This window comes from Pieris rapae, chromosome 10 (genome assembly GCF_905147795.1).
Source record: "Pieris rapae chromosome 10, ilPieRapa1.1, whole genome shotgun sequence".
In the NCBI taxonomy this organism is placed as follows: Eukaryota; Metazoa; Arthropoda; class Insecta; order Lepidoptera; family Pieridae; genus Pieris; species Pieris rapae.
Window position 1 is genome coordinate 2,674,754 of NC_059518.1, and position 16,025 is coordinate 2,690,778.

Here is a 16,025-nt window from a genome sequence, read left to right on the forward strand (position 1 = left end):
CTTTTGTAGTTTTTAGTTTATCAAAAAGTATTTTTTCAATGTACATATATTTTATTGAAACACGACTACACGACTAATAAGACATACATAAAACGTATTATATTATTATCTTAAATAACACGTACTAGGTTTTAAGACAAAAATATATTAATTACTCTAAAATTACTTTTAGTTTTTTAATTTTGAATTCAAGGCCTAAAGCTGAATTCGTTTTCCATTTCCCCTGAATCCATGTTTTTTAAATATCTGTCAATAACGTAGGAAGTTAAGAGCGAAGTCACTGCTTATTATACACCAAGTAGCGTTTGGTTTGTAGTCTGGAATTTGAGCCAGCGGCCGTCAAATATCATAATCGTAGTTATCAATAATTTGCTCATATTTCATAAGGAGTAATGTCAATGTAACCAGACTGGTATTGCAACACCGACTCATTAAACTATTGACTAAGAAATTTAGATTGTAGCACGTGAAGGAATTCGCTTACAAACAGATTTTTTGTATTTATTTAGAAGATTACTGTACACCGTAGATTTTTGCGGTTTAGTGTGCTTTTTATAGGGCAACACTTAAAAATAATGTTCCGGTTGAGAGGTCGTTAGCTTAGAGTCCTCTTTTCTGTTGTGAAAAAACAAAAACGTAAATTGTCAAAATCAAGTTTTTGTAACGGTAAAGTTTTCGTTATAAAAACTGAGTTTTTATATTTAACTAACGTACAAAAATATAGACTGCATTACATATATGTTAAATAATTAGATTTATTCGGAAGTAAAATATAAATTGTGTTTCAACGTACTAGGCCAAGGCGAAAACATTACATTTTCACTCGCCGTGAATTAATTTTGCGTAGGTCCTAAACAATGGTCGTGGGAGAGGATTAATCATACATTCTTATTTAAATAACCCTTATGCTTTAGGAAATAAAGATTAAATTATTCATTATGGTAATGATGGTAGTATGATTGACAGCTGAGGTCAGGAAATAAATTGAAGAGACTGTGCATGATCAAACTGCAATATTAAAAAAAATTACTTAACCTATTTACATCTTAATTAATGTCTATTGGAAGATCTAATCTTTTGTGTGTTTGTATATTGAAGTATTTGTTAGAAATCCACAGCATTTTAAAAATATAATATAAATTAAATCAAACGTAAAGCCAAATAGGATTTTATCATATTATATACAATAGATAAAAATTCTATGGCATATCAATTCAAAAAAATTTAAAGTCTCAAATCAATTTTAGCTACATTTAATTCGTCATTTAATATATGACGTTAATTTTATGTCCTTCGTCTATTTTTTAATTGTTAGTTTAGGTACATTATGTAAAATTGACAACAGCGACCGATCACAGAAGCGCGGGAAAATTAATAATTTTATTATACGACATACGTTAGTCGCGCGCAAATAATATATGTAGGAGGTTGCGTAAATAATGTTTCCACCTCCATTTAAAAAAGTATAATAATATAGTGTAATAGATTAAGTCAATGGCCGGAAAGCCTCTTGAAACAATTGAACAAACTAATAGACGAAACGGCTGATTACACAAACCTTTCACACTTATTGTCTTTAGCGCGCGCGCGTTTCCCTTATATACATAACATAATATATGCAACATATACATATACTACTGAACATATTTTCAAAATTCTTTGACTAATATGAAGCTAAATTATCAACAATTAATATGTACAGTATAACAATAGGGATATATACAGTTAATAGGAGCTGAACATGAATTTTGCATAAACTCACAGAAAATCTAACGTTAAACGCGGGTTCCAAATAAATAAATACTGTGGTGTTTTTATTAAAAAAGGCTTCATTCAATGAAAACCCAGGGAACAGCTACTAAATACCCTTACTATAGTTAAGTTCAATACAGCTGAAATATTAATCTATTGATTTTAAATAAAGAGCACCAATAATATTTCAAATATTTGTTTTTAATAATACATAGTGGCAACAAAACATTAAACGTGCTCAAACGACGCGTACTGCTCACATACTTTTTATATTAATAAATACGGTATTTCCTTATTTAGCCATATGTAACGCAAATAAATGTATTACTATATATATTATGTCTGTCCAATTACAGCAAATCAAATATTCGGCTCTTTTGTTTTCTCTGTGCTGTGTTCAAAATAGTCCGGCTAAACCATATTATTACTTTACATTATTCGACATTACAATAATTATATATATTACATTACAAAATTAAGTACAATAGTAGTAATCAATCAGTAAGTATAGTATTCATTTTGCGATATATTTCAATCGGTATCCCTGAATGAATACGAAAAAGATTATTTTGTATTTAAACAAAAATGGTTTTAAAACGGTCATCAAAGCAAGGTCCCGCGATTCGTAACGTCTACAACCTTAGTTATTTTCTCGTTAACACATTCTTACAGACCCTGACCTATAACGTGTACTGAAACTACGTTATGTAAGTGCCTTGCATAATTATAACCTCTCGTTACAAATTAATGTTGGCTATATCCAATTTATTTCTAGATTTATTAATAATCCTGTAACATAAATCATAATATAAACATAAATCTCTATTTTGGTTCTGATACTGTTTTAGCATAATTTCTTTTGTAAGTCACCTTTCTATGCCAATACGTCATTGTTTGGTCTTAGGACATGCCGGTTTCCTCGCCATGTTTACCTTCAACTATCGAGCATAATTAATGAAGCTCATAGAATTGTCAACACCCGAGGTTGAACGCACAATCTTCGGGTAGAGAAAACATACATTTATCCACTATTGACACGGTGTTGTTTCAAAAGCATTAATGTTTTTGTTGATGTACTGGTCGCTGGACAGAAATTTTACGGTGACGAATAGATTTCGGTTCGCCGGGACTGAAGCCAATTTTGAGGCTTAAGACAAATCGTATTATATGATATATGAATGATATGAAATAATCCAATCAAACTACAAGCCTACGTACGTTTCAGATCACCTAATACAGCAGTTACTTTTTTACGGCCGTTTCATTTATTTTTAAACAAGTAATAAGATGAGATTTCTTTCAACTTTGAAACAATATTTCTCGGATATCGTACCCTACTAGGGTACGATATCCGAGAAATATTGCATTAGATGAACATAAGCAGTTATGTTTAATTTTCCCCCATTATTTCCAGACACAATGCGTCAAATCGAATGCTTTGGATTCGATTACTATAGATAATATATAGACTTTCGCAACAGGTAGACTCCATTGTCGGTGAAAATATGACAAATATGTGCTAATGTTCTTGTCACTTTCATGTAACAGTACGAAGATGTTTCACATAACTTCCGCCATCTTGTATTCTACCTGTGGATTTCTGCGTTGTATATTGTTCTATTCATAGAGAAATAAAAGCATAAATTTTTTAGCGAATAATTTCATTACTATTTATATTTATAGAATTCTCATGTATATGTCAAAAATATCAAGTCTTTAATTATTAATGATTGAGATCTGTGTTGGCCTAGTGGTCTTGTTAGCCTCTCAACAGTGGGGTCGTTGGTTCATCCCCGGCTGTGTACCAATGGACTTTCTATTTGTGCATTTAACACTGCTCGTACAGTGAAAGAAAACATCGTGATACCGGCTTAAACCCAAACATCAACCGTGTCAGGCACTAAAGGTGGAGGTGAAGGAGGACCTACTTGCCTGTTAGTTACATAAAACTCCTGATAATAGAGAAATGTACTAGAAAATATTTTTTTCTTTATAATTAATGTTCTCAATTTATAACCCATTTGTAAATCAATGCTTTGTATTTACAGTTATTTTTGCATAGTACAAGGGAGATAACTCAAACTAGATTCTGAACAGTACATACATCGTAAGTTTCATCGTTTCCAAGAACTACGTAACTCGTATAGTTGGAAAGTTGTGCAGCTAACGCTCGGAAAGGTGCGATCATGTATAGTTTTTAATTAGTCCCGTTGGTCGTACCAAAGGGTAAATCTGTTGTTAACCTCTCCGAGACTTGAGTGAACAGGGAAAGTTTCTAGGTTGACAATAATGACGACCCAAGGCCAATATTTTTGTTAAATTTTTAGTTCAACATTAAGAATTTTACAGGCATAACAAGCAGGTGATGGACAGTTTCATTATCTTGCACCGTAAACAATTCAGCTACATGACATTTGTCTAAACAGCAAGTTTGAGTCTCGTATTTGTGAGAATAATACAACACAGAGTATACTGATTTTTGCACTATATTCGTAGATAGCTAGTCTCTATATAGATTATCTACACTAATATTATAAAGAGGAAAACTTTGTTTCTTTGTTTGTTTGATTGTAATGAATAGGCTCATAAACTACTGGACCGATTTTAAAAATTCTTTCACCATTCGAAAGCTACATTATCCACGAGTAATATAGGCTAACATTTTGAACAAAAATAGGGTTCCGTAAGATATTAGGGTTTTTCGGACACAAGGTGTAAAAAATGAACCAAAAAATAAAAAAGGGGGTAGCATAGTAAAATGTTCCATGTTGGCATGTACTAAAAAGGTAGGCTAGGCATTAAGGAGAAACGAAGTTCGCGGAAGCAGGGGGTTCTTTATAACGTGGGAGAATATTTAGACCATAAGTTTTGACATTAGTTATTAATATCTTAACTGTTATTATTATTAGTACATAAAGTTCAAACATAATATATGTAAATATATTATATATAATTAATATGACATATACATGCCTATTTTTTATTGCGGATTGTACGTAAGATTTTTAAATATCAATATGAATGTTACATTTTCTGCTATTAATAACGGCAGCAATTTAGAACATCTTATTTGTTAGTTTTCAAACCGTTGGGTGTTCCTGTAGTTTACAATGGATAGGAAAAGTATGAATAATAAACAAGTTCTTTTATTTATTTTACAGAACAATATAATATAATAATATGCTAAATTGGAAAACCGTTGTGGTTTAGTAAACATAGTATCTAGCTAGATATACTACGATACTCCCTTAGGGGGGGGCAAACTTAGGTAAGTTCTATTTATAAAACAGTACATAAATATTTAATAGTATTAAGAAAAAATACAAACTTCATTATTTTACGTCTGTTTTATGATTCACAGATTTCCATTATATCTTTTGTCTACAAGTCGGTCAGATTAGAAAATAGCGTGCTTTCTAACAAGTGTCCGAGTGCGTGAGTGTTTTTCTTACTGCATCTGTAACGTTTAACGTAAGTGCGTAATAGGTATACATCTCATTGAATATGTACTATTTCTGACAATGTCAAAAAATTTACAAATTGTACATCAATGAAAAGTAATCGCTGGCTGCATCAATTCGAGTCTATTTTTATTTATACATTGAATTACGAGAAAGGTTTTTACTGAGTAAAAAATTGGATTATTATAAAAACATCAAAATTAAGTTTTATTTAGTACTTAGGTTTTTATTTCCGAAATGCGAACAGTTACTAGGGGTTGCATAGTGAAATGTTTTATTGTTTTGAAATGTCTGTATGTAGCTATTAAAACGGTAAGCTAATCAAAAAAACATATTAAGGCGAAACGAAGTTTGCGGGGGCAGCTAGTCATTTAATTAAAGACTAATGGTTTTGACACTTATTAAACTCGGTCGATTCTTGACAAAGGTCTGAAAATAAAATGTTACTGATTGACTGATTGACTGAACTAAACTGATTTGCAAGTCTACAAGAGATACGAAAAATTATGAATTGAAATCTTTACTACAACAGAGTTTTTAACTGAACATAAACTTATGTAGGACTTTATGAGTTGTAATTCAAATTACAGAAAATAACAAATACCGTGTTTTGAATTTAAGAGCTGGCCAAAATGACAACATTCCAAATGCGGAAAAAACCTACAAATAAACATGACCAAAACTAACATAATTCATTTTCAGACATATAACTCTAAAACACTAATAGACGTACAATATAAACACAATAAACTGGACATAATGAACGAGTGTGTATTTTTAGGTATAACGATAGATAAATTTTGTAATTGGAAATCACATATTGAAAAATTACAGAACAAAATAGACCGTTTTGTTTTTGTGTTAAAACGACTAAGAGAAACTGTTAACCATGCTGCGGTATTAGCTGCTTATCATGCATATATTGCATCTATAATTAGATATGGAATTATAATTTGGGGAAATTCAGTCGAAGTGAATAGGGTATTTAAGGCCCAAAAAAAATGTATTAGAGCAATTTGTGGAGCAAATTGCATCGATAGTTGCGTGCCTCTATTTAAGAGACTCAAAGTGTTATCTCTTCCATGTATTTATATATTAGAAATGTCCCTGTTCGTACACAGAAATATACATATTTTTAAATCGAATGTAGTAAGTAGTAGACATGGGGAGAAATTGGCTGTGCCAAAAATAAATTTAGAATTATTTCGGAAAAACGCCTTCTGTATGGCAATTAAAATTTACAATAGATTACCGAAAGAACTTAAAGATCTTCCGACAAGAATCTTTAAAAAGCGACTTAGTGCATTACTTTTAGAAAAAACGTACTACTCAATAAACGATTATTTGTGTGAGACATGGTAATTTATATAAATTTAATTATGTATAATAATTGACTTAATTGATATGAATCTGACTAATAATGTAAAATCTAAACTAAGATAAATTTGCGCGCCACTGTGTGTGGCAGAATATGCGAACGACTGACAATTGTACCACCTTGACATTTTATACCATATTCGTGCAATAAATAAATTATTATTATTATTATTATTATTATTATTATTATTATTAAAAAAAAAAATTAATTCAATTTTTAAGAAAAATAACATATTAACCAGATGCAACCAGAGCAAACGCTAAATGTTAATATATTACTACAGATTATAAACTTGTTTATTGAAAAATAATGTGATTTTTCTATCTGGACTTTAACCAGTACACGCGTCCCCCAAAGTTCCCACGGGTGAATCTGATAGTTGACCGGTCAGTGATCAGTGCAATGACCGCGAATTCTATGTTTATCGTATCAATTTCGTTGTCATCACTACGTCTCAATTAATGCGAAGTCAGGTGTTGGATTACAGATATCATTACATGCAAATAAAGCATGACAAATGGTACGTTTTCTCTCTTTTAATTTTGTTTCGTCAATTTTAAAATCACAGTATTTGTCATATATTATAATACAGTTGGATTATAGCTTATATTGTTTAAAAAATATAAGCTATAATCCATATCCATAAATAAATGCCAATTGCAAAGTGATCACACTGTACCAACATAACTAAATAAAAATCTTAGACAAATAATTGTTGGAATATTATTCTATATTATGTTGAATGCGCAACAGCTCAACCATAGACATAAAATTTAGCTGCTTATTACTGTTAGGTAACAAAAAATAGCCCTTGTCTATATAAATTAAAGATATCTTGTAACAACATATATTCGACTCCTTCTGTTAAATTGTAATTACGCTATGATAGAAAGAGACTATTCATTTGTATAACATTGTCACTACTGTAAATTTAGGGTAAATTATTGTTAAGTTAAATATAAGAGAGGTAGTCGTATGAATGACATTAAAATACATAGTATTATTTTTTTCTATAATACATGTGTGTAATGCACATCAGAGTATTAAATTTAATTTTATGTGCTAATGTAACGAATAACCAAGCATTTGCCAGCAACAAACTCAAATATAATATCGATACCTCCTAAGTATAATGAGTCAACTGACATTTTAGTAATTTTACAGGAGAGCCATTTTAAGGCAAATCGTTTATATTTTTGTGAAATCAAACTAATTCAGAATAAATTTAATGTTTTTATAATAAAGATTGAAAGCTCTTCCTTTGGTATAACATGAGTTTGCTGATTTTTGTTCTTAAATGCTATTTTATGTACATGACTTAGTATACACGGGCGGGACTCAATAGTAAAATGGTTTAACTACCAGTTATATTCATGTACGTTGTACATCAAAATCTATAGTTTACACCAACATTTTGTGGAATATGATTATCATTTAATTATTATCATCTTACTTTTGGTTAGTTTCGGGGTTTTTCGTCTCACTTAATAATAAAATATTGAAATTACATCACTTGACTCATTATACTAGGAAAGTTATTAGCTATGTTAGAATTTTAAACCTCAACGTATACTGGACTAATATAATTAATCGAAACTTTTAATTACTAATTTTATTTCTAATACCCTACGAAATTAATAAAAGCTAGGAAGAAGTAGACTCATTAACAAAAACAACGCATTTTAAGAATTATAATGTATTTTTAGTTATAACTATTTCAATTTTTAACCTTTTTGTTAATATTATTTAGCCTTACTAAATGCTACAAGTTTAACAATGCAACTAAAACAAATTATCAATGTAGTATCATAATAAGTTTCATAATAAGTAAAAAACATCAATAAAAATAATAGGAACTAAAAATAGTAACTTACGTTAAACAATATTATTAAAAATAATATAAATGTATAACAAAAATATATAAAAAGTTTAGGACGCTCAAAGGATAGCTTTACACCTTATGGTTTATTATCAAAATAAATGAAAATTTTAAAGATTTAACGTATAAAAAATCAGTCTGAATCACTGTCATCTGCTCCATTAGAGTTTTTTGAAATCAAATTATTAAAAAAACAAATGATACTCCTTAGGAATCACCAGTGTCTTACAAAGATCCATGAAGTGTTTGTACTTATTTTGGTAAATAGGAATGGGTCTAATAAGCTAAAGAAATATGATCTATGTTAAAATTCAACTCTCTTCGATTTGGTGTAGCTTTAGGTTTTTTTACACAATCTATCTACTTGTAAGCATCATCTTGGTAACTTGTTTTATAAAATGTCCTAAATGGATTTTCTGCTTTAACAACTACTTCCGTGACTTTGTTTCAAGGCATTTTAGATCCATCATTAGTAGTTGTCCAATTGTTTATAAGTCCTTACTTTGATTTGAAGTCTTTTATTAAATACTGAGACACTTCAATAACTTTGTATGGTTTTTCGTCGGATATGGCAAATCTAAAAGCTGTATACCATTGATAAGGCGTATAAAGCATTTTTTCTTTTGTCTATGTTTCAATTAAAGCATGTATACTGTCGCCTTCATTTTGGGTGTGACCCACTATTAGAAAGCGATGGCTAATATATATGTATACAGAACTTCGAACTAGCTAACAGATACATTAAGAAAACAATCCTATTTCTATATTGGCTTCCACGGTTGTCTGACCGAAACCGGTAATCTTTGACACCTTCACCCACCGTATTTTCTATAAACTGTTGATGCCATGAAAAACAATAACCTTGTCGAGATTCCAGAATTCCATTCCTAAATATCGTGAGAAGATAAGTTTCCGTTTATAATAAAAAGTACTAACGTTCCCGTGAGGTACATTAAGACACTTTTGATGATCAAATGCTGCTGTATCTTTTGTTTTCTAGCTTTCTCTTTTTCTTTTAAATGCTCTTCATGCTTTTATTTATCTGTCTGGGTAACTTGCTTGTTATTTTCATAAATGTGACATTGTTCACAAACATCTTTTTTGGGTTTATGAAAACCTATATTGATATTTGTATTAACTGATATTTCTCGATACTGTCTCACGGTAGTCGCTTTAGAAGATTTCCCAAGAACATAGTCTTGCAAACCGATATTTTTGTAGTCTCAATATTATCTCCTTGACTGCTTTGAAGAAACTTATGAAAGGAGCATATTAACTTAAGTTGCATGCGCCCTGGCTGTCATTCATCGTATACTAAGCCAAAATAAACATGTATCAATGCGTCCCTTTTCACGCCCCGCGAATACTGATTCAACGTTATTTGGATCAGTATACAATGTACGATTTTAACAGATGTTGAAATTGATTTAGTATACGTGAAATTATCTCGGTAACTATAGTTCTTTTTAAAAAAAATTTAACACTAACGTGAAGATCATGGTTAATTATGTACGTTTATATAAAAAAAACCAAATACCTAAATTTGTTAGTTGACTCAGTATACTTAGGAGGTATCGATATAACGCACTCATAAAATTTATAACGACTCAAACTAAGCACGGTTGCCAAGTTAACATCTTTACTACACGAGACAAAAAGTACCACAATGTGTAAACGTTAAGTGGGACATCCCTCAATGGAGATCGGAGGCTGAGAAAGTCTCATTGACATTTCGTGTGGGCGCGCCGTTGACATGATTGATTCTGATGGCATTCCAAGATATTACGATACCTAAATTTTTATTTTACCGACAATTTGGCGTCGGCAAAGTTACTGAAAACGTTATTTCATAGCGGATTTTCTTTTTAAATAGTTTTCAGGATGATGGTTAAAGATTTCTTAGTTTTCCACACTAGATTTAGAAGCGCGTTTGTTACTCTGAATACGATGTTAACGTACTAACAATAGTAAACTTTTTCAAACTATTGTAAATATGTGCCGGCAACACACTCGCCAGCCTCCTGGAAGTGTAGGTCCATAAACGGCACTTAAAATCAAATTAGTTCCGGTTTGCTATTATATATAAAATATATTATTTAAAAATTAAAGATTCTTCTTCTGAATGAACGAATCTCACAGATATGTTTATATTTGACAAGCGTTTTAATAAAACCAGCCGGCTATTAATTTACTATGCATTATGCGTGAAAGTGTCAGAAACGGTCATCGAATGTAAATACTGACCCGTGATGGGCGCTTCCGAGGCGGTGGTACACTTTTGGTGCGACAGACGTGAAGGCATTCAGGTATATAAAGCAGTAAATACACAATACGACTTAGTGGTCGATGTATTTCAAAGGATACCTTGGAATTACGGAATTTATGTGGCGGTATACATCGATATACATACAATTAAATATATCATCTAAAACTGTTAATTTTCAGTAGCCAATTTAAGCTTGATTATATTATATTAAGCTGGTTAATTAGATTAGACTCTGGAGTACTAAATATTCTTAAAATCCTGTCTTTTAGACTGATGGTGTCTGTCAAGAAGACACAAAATCTCAAAGATGACTGTAGCATTAACTGTTTACTTAACCACGTTAAAGAATCCACGCCTATGTTTACATAAATAAGCATGTATAAATAATTAGCTAAGTGTGCGCAAAATTACAGGTTGTAATGATATAGGAATGTGGAGCCGAAGTAGGCCTGCAAGCTACACCCACATTTTGTTGAATCTTTAGTACTTAATCGTAGTGTTTTCGAGGGAAGTTTTTATTATACATTAAAACTATTCTCAGGAACAACCTTATTAATTTATGGTAGTAAATGAAAATTTAGAATCAATTTAACATCTTTTCTGTTGCCTTTCATATGTTAGTTACATTTATGAATAAAACTATTTTGAGTTTGAGTCGAACTCAGTCGAACTCTTATGAATAATGAAAAATATATTTCAAGAAATTCGTTCGTTAGTGAGACTTGGAAAACAACTAAAAGGCCTCAAAATATTTACAATATTTTAACTTACACTGTAATAATAGATAATTAAAATTAAAACAATTTTATAATGTTTGGTTCCTGTATCAGTACTGTACTTTTTTACTTGCAGCATTTCCTAGCTGTATTGCGATACGTATTCATTGAGAGAGCAAAACTCTAGCTCTGGGGTCACCGGTTATAGATGTAATGAATTAAATATTTAAGTTCGTCTGGGAGATTTCTGTGCACTTGAACCCCATGGCTCAAGAGACTCTATTCTAAAAGGAATAAAAAAGTTGTCCCTCATACCTATGAGATACTTAAAAATTATAAGTAGTATATATTTATTTAGTATATTTTATAATAGCAACATCTTTTAGTAGTAGTCTAAAAAAAGATCGCGATTAATCACTAATCTTAACTAAAACACACAGAACACAAATTAATACCATATTCAATCATCTGTGATAGCAATTAAGAAATTTTTCATCACAGATAATTCATAAGCGAAAATAATAATTAAAATAACTGAATACCGTGTTATCTAACAAGACGGTAAATCTCGTGTTGATCGGTTAGAAAGCGGTTTCACCGATGCCTAGTGTCATCATGATTCCCGCGTGCATCGTTATGCTGGCAATAACATTTTAAATTCTGTAATTTATAGTAACCCCTGGTATTTCATTTATTATACTAAGGGCCTGTTTCACAATGTATGGATAAAGTGCCAAATAGCTATGCAACACATAAATTATTCGAAAGATAAAAGTTCCAAATAAGATACTTCGAATTTCATGATAGCGTATAGCGCTATTTGATCGTCGTGAAACGCAAAAATACTAGTTATCATACCAATAAGTAACAAATAGCTTATATGGAACTTATCCGGACATTGTGAAACAGGCCCTAACTGTTCTGAATTGTAGTTCCTGTTATAATGTACTTGTATTTCGACCGAATGCTTGAAAGTTTTGGGCTATATAAATGTACATAATATAAAATCAATATAAAGCCTTATTATCTCTTGCAAAAGAGCAAAGTAAAGAATACTATTTATTACATATATAATTTTAGAGAATAAATTACAGTATGTATTTCCTATTTTTTATATCTATTTTCCAATTACATATTTTGCAAGAATAATTATTTAAATAGTTATTGTTTTAATGTTTTCAATTAATAAATTTACGCCTATATGTAGATTTCTTTAAATAAAACCTAATTATATAATATAATTACTATAATAAAATACTGTTTCGCAGTTTTAAGTATCGGAATGCATAAGTTTCACGCTTTTTATTACCTGTATTACGGATAAATTCTTAAAAGACCCATGAGTCATAATTATATTTTATGCTACATCTTACGATTAGCTTATGATTAATTCTCTTATGTATTAAACTATAAAGTATCGATGTGATTGTTGGTTAGCCATGCCTTTCATTTTTGCATAACGTAACCTATGTATGGTAATTTTTGTCTAGGACACACAAATCGAATAAATCAAATTATTTATTTGCGATAGTTTTTTTTATTATTAACGTATCAATAAAATAACAATATATCTAGCAATTAAGCTTCATTTAATTCCTAATACAAAAATCATGATTTCAGTTAAAATATTGTACATACAATAAACAATGGAATGCAATTCAGAGCTTTTGAATCATCTTCATCAAAGTGCCATTTGCATTTAACTTCATAAATATATGTAATTTAATACCTGCATATTTCTGTCATATTATATTTCTTGTAGCGCCAAATTACCTAATCATAATCTCGGTAACGAGATACTTTAGAATTTGTGATATTTGGAAAGGAACCCTGTTGCTTTTTTGCGAGCGTTGATGTCTTTAACAAGAAAGCTTTGTTCCGATACGTTCATAAATTTAATGAATTAACATATAAATATTGGACAAACATATCCCCAATATAATATACTTAATACATTATCAGATATACGGTTATTATTAATAAACATTGCTAAAGGGCATATATGAACCAAGTCTTAGTAAAAATATCCTCGATAAAGATATAATATGTTTTATCCATTCCATTAACATTCGGATTTTTTGTATAAATAATATAGGTGACGTAAGCTTAATTATAATGCTAAAGTTGCAAAATTGTTATTATTGCAACTTCAGCTCTGCATAATCACGTAGCTAATAGGCTATTATAAATGTTTTGTAATAATTGTATAGCGAAAATTTGGGCCAGTTTCGAAGTTAATCAAAATTTTGCTAATAAAAATAGTAATGATATACGTAAAATTTATATGTATATGTATTTAAGTGACATATAGTTGTAAACAGCCTTAAAAATTAATAAGTTTACCCCAATTTACATTATATACCCCTTTATAACATGATAAGAATTATAACATTCTATCTACTTAGCTATTGATAGAATTTTTTGTGTGAAATGTGTCCATTTACGGATCTTGTGTCAGTATTTTTTTATATTACGCCTTAATATTAAATTGCATAGGTTAACAACTTAGCAGATAGTAAAGGATTTGCTAGACTTCCGTGTGTAATCAAACCTTTCTACTTCATGTTAACAATTTAGGTCATTAACATAATTTGCGGGTAAAATATTAATTACGAAAGTGTAAAACTCAAGTGAGTAGATAACGCAATGTCAAAATACGGGACGATATTTTATATTATGGGGAAACGACTAATGTAATGTATACTGTTTCCCAATACTTATTTCTTCGCAAGCTAAGGATCGCGATGCAAACACGTCATCAGGTAATTATATACTTACAGGTAAATAAAACTCGCCTACGATACTCCGTCAATTATATCATAACACTGCACTTCACAATCGTCACTATCAAACACTTATCAACACTTTTTTATCAAAATTTCACACATATTTTCGTAATAATATAAAGCTGTGTGCGGCGGCGCAATGAAACCTCAACTAGTTGAATTGGAGGTTGCGCGAGCGCCTCGCATTCCACTACCTCACGTAAATTATGCCTTTCTCTGTCTTGCATCGGTAATTTGATTGTGATAGAGGGAGAAAAAGTACATATAAACCTGTATGGGTTAGCCCGTTATGCACACAGGTAGACTTTATGACGAGACTATTAAAATAAAATTAATACACAAATGGATAATTGATTAAATATTAATACCAGTGAATTGAAGAGTGCCTATTAGAAGAAATTATTTAATGTAATTTTGTAATGTAATCGAAATTCTTTAAGGTCATGAGGTCAAATACGCGTTAATTGATTTAGCCTCAATTAAAATATGTATATATTTTTCAATTATAAACACTGTTTCACCGCAGTTTCTAAATATAGTTCGATGAAATTGTTTACATCATCTAGTTTTTATGTACTTTTCTTATCGTTTGACTTTGTGTGACGCCTCAAGACTCATGTGAATTTTTGTAGTAAAATCTACAAAAAACCCAGATTAAAAAAAGCCCAGATATACTAATAACAATAATATAGAGGTGACGTTTGTGAGGCTGTAAGGTTTCTCTGGAGTGACTGAAGTGATTTGGAATAAAATTTGGTTGGAATACATGCACTTTTTCCAAGGTTTTCAGGTCGCGGACAGTTCCAGAAATCTTAGGCCCAAATCTATAGGTTGTATCTGCCACTGGTGTATTTTTTTCGGGTCACGGTCGCCCGCACGAACCCTGAAGGAGAAAGAGCTATATTTAGTCTGCGCTTTAAATAAAGTAAGTAATAAATCGCTTTTGGGCTGTGAAATTTAACAACCACCGTTATTCATGACTGAGGCTACTGTGTGTCATCTTATTGTTTTTTATAGATAAAAAGGTATCTAAAATTCATATATATACCGTCATAATTTTTTGAAGCTTTAAACACAAGACCTAATTCCGCAAAGCTTTCGCTACTTAACCGTTATCTCAGTTCTGCACCAGAACTGAAGTACAATTTATTAATAGTTTAAGATGGTAAGTTAGTATAAACATATACACATTATTATTCAAACTCAAACTTAAAATAACTTTTTTTTTTATAAGTAACCAAGTACACTTATGAACGTCTGCAGAAAGTATGTTAAATTAATTCTGAACTTACATTTACTACCAGTTGCAAGTCAAGGGCGTAGAGCGGGCAAGGCCAATTAATTTACTATTTATTGTTTGGCCTGTATCCTGTAAAATAAATAAAATCTCCGCGTAAATACGTCCTTTGTGACAAAAAAAAATAACTAGAAATTAAACCGCTCTCAAACTATAATCCAGAAATTCCTCTCGGCTCATCCATTTTCTATGAAGCTCGAGTAAGATCTGTTCTAGATTATGGGACATTTCTATTAGACGGTGGGAGTGTTTTGCGAAGTCAAAAACTTCATGTCATTCAGTCAAAAGCTTTAAAAATGTTGACAGGAGTGATGAAATATTTTTTTTTTCGTGGGGAAATGCGTTACGCATACCCTCCCGCGGCACGGTTGCCTGGTGGTGAAGGGTTATGTGTGACTCGCTACTATGCATACCCACTGATGAGTTTTATGAGTATAGTTGAGGAACAAAATTGAAATGGCTGGGATTATATTTTTACAATCGCCTTTTA

The 16,025-nt window shown here is 30.8% G+C and overlaps 1 protein-coding gene across 1 annotated transcript in view; it reads right to left on the minus strand.

Moving 5' to 3' along the window:
* LOC111000131 (unconventional myosin-XV) overlaps nucleotides 1-14,401 on the minus strand; it is a 77,032-nt gene extending 62,631 nt beyond the window's left edge. The window contains exon 1 of the mRNA XM_022269485.2: nucleotides 14,231-14,401. The gene's annotated coding sequence lies outside the window, so the exon portion shown is untranslated. The remainder of the gene's footprint in view (nucleotides 1-14,230) is intronic.
* Between the last annotated feature and the right edge of the window lie 1,624 nt (nucleotides 14,402-16,025).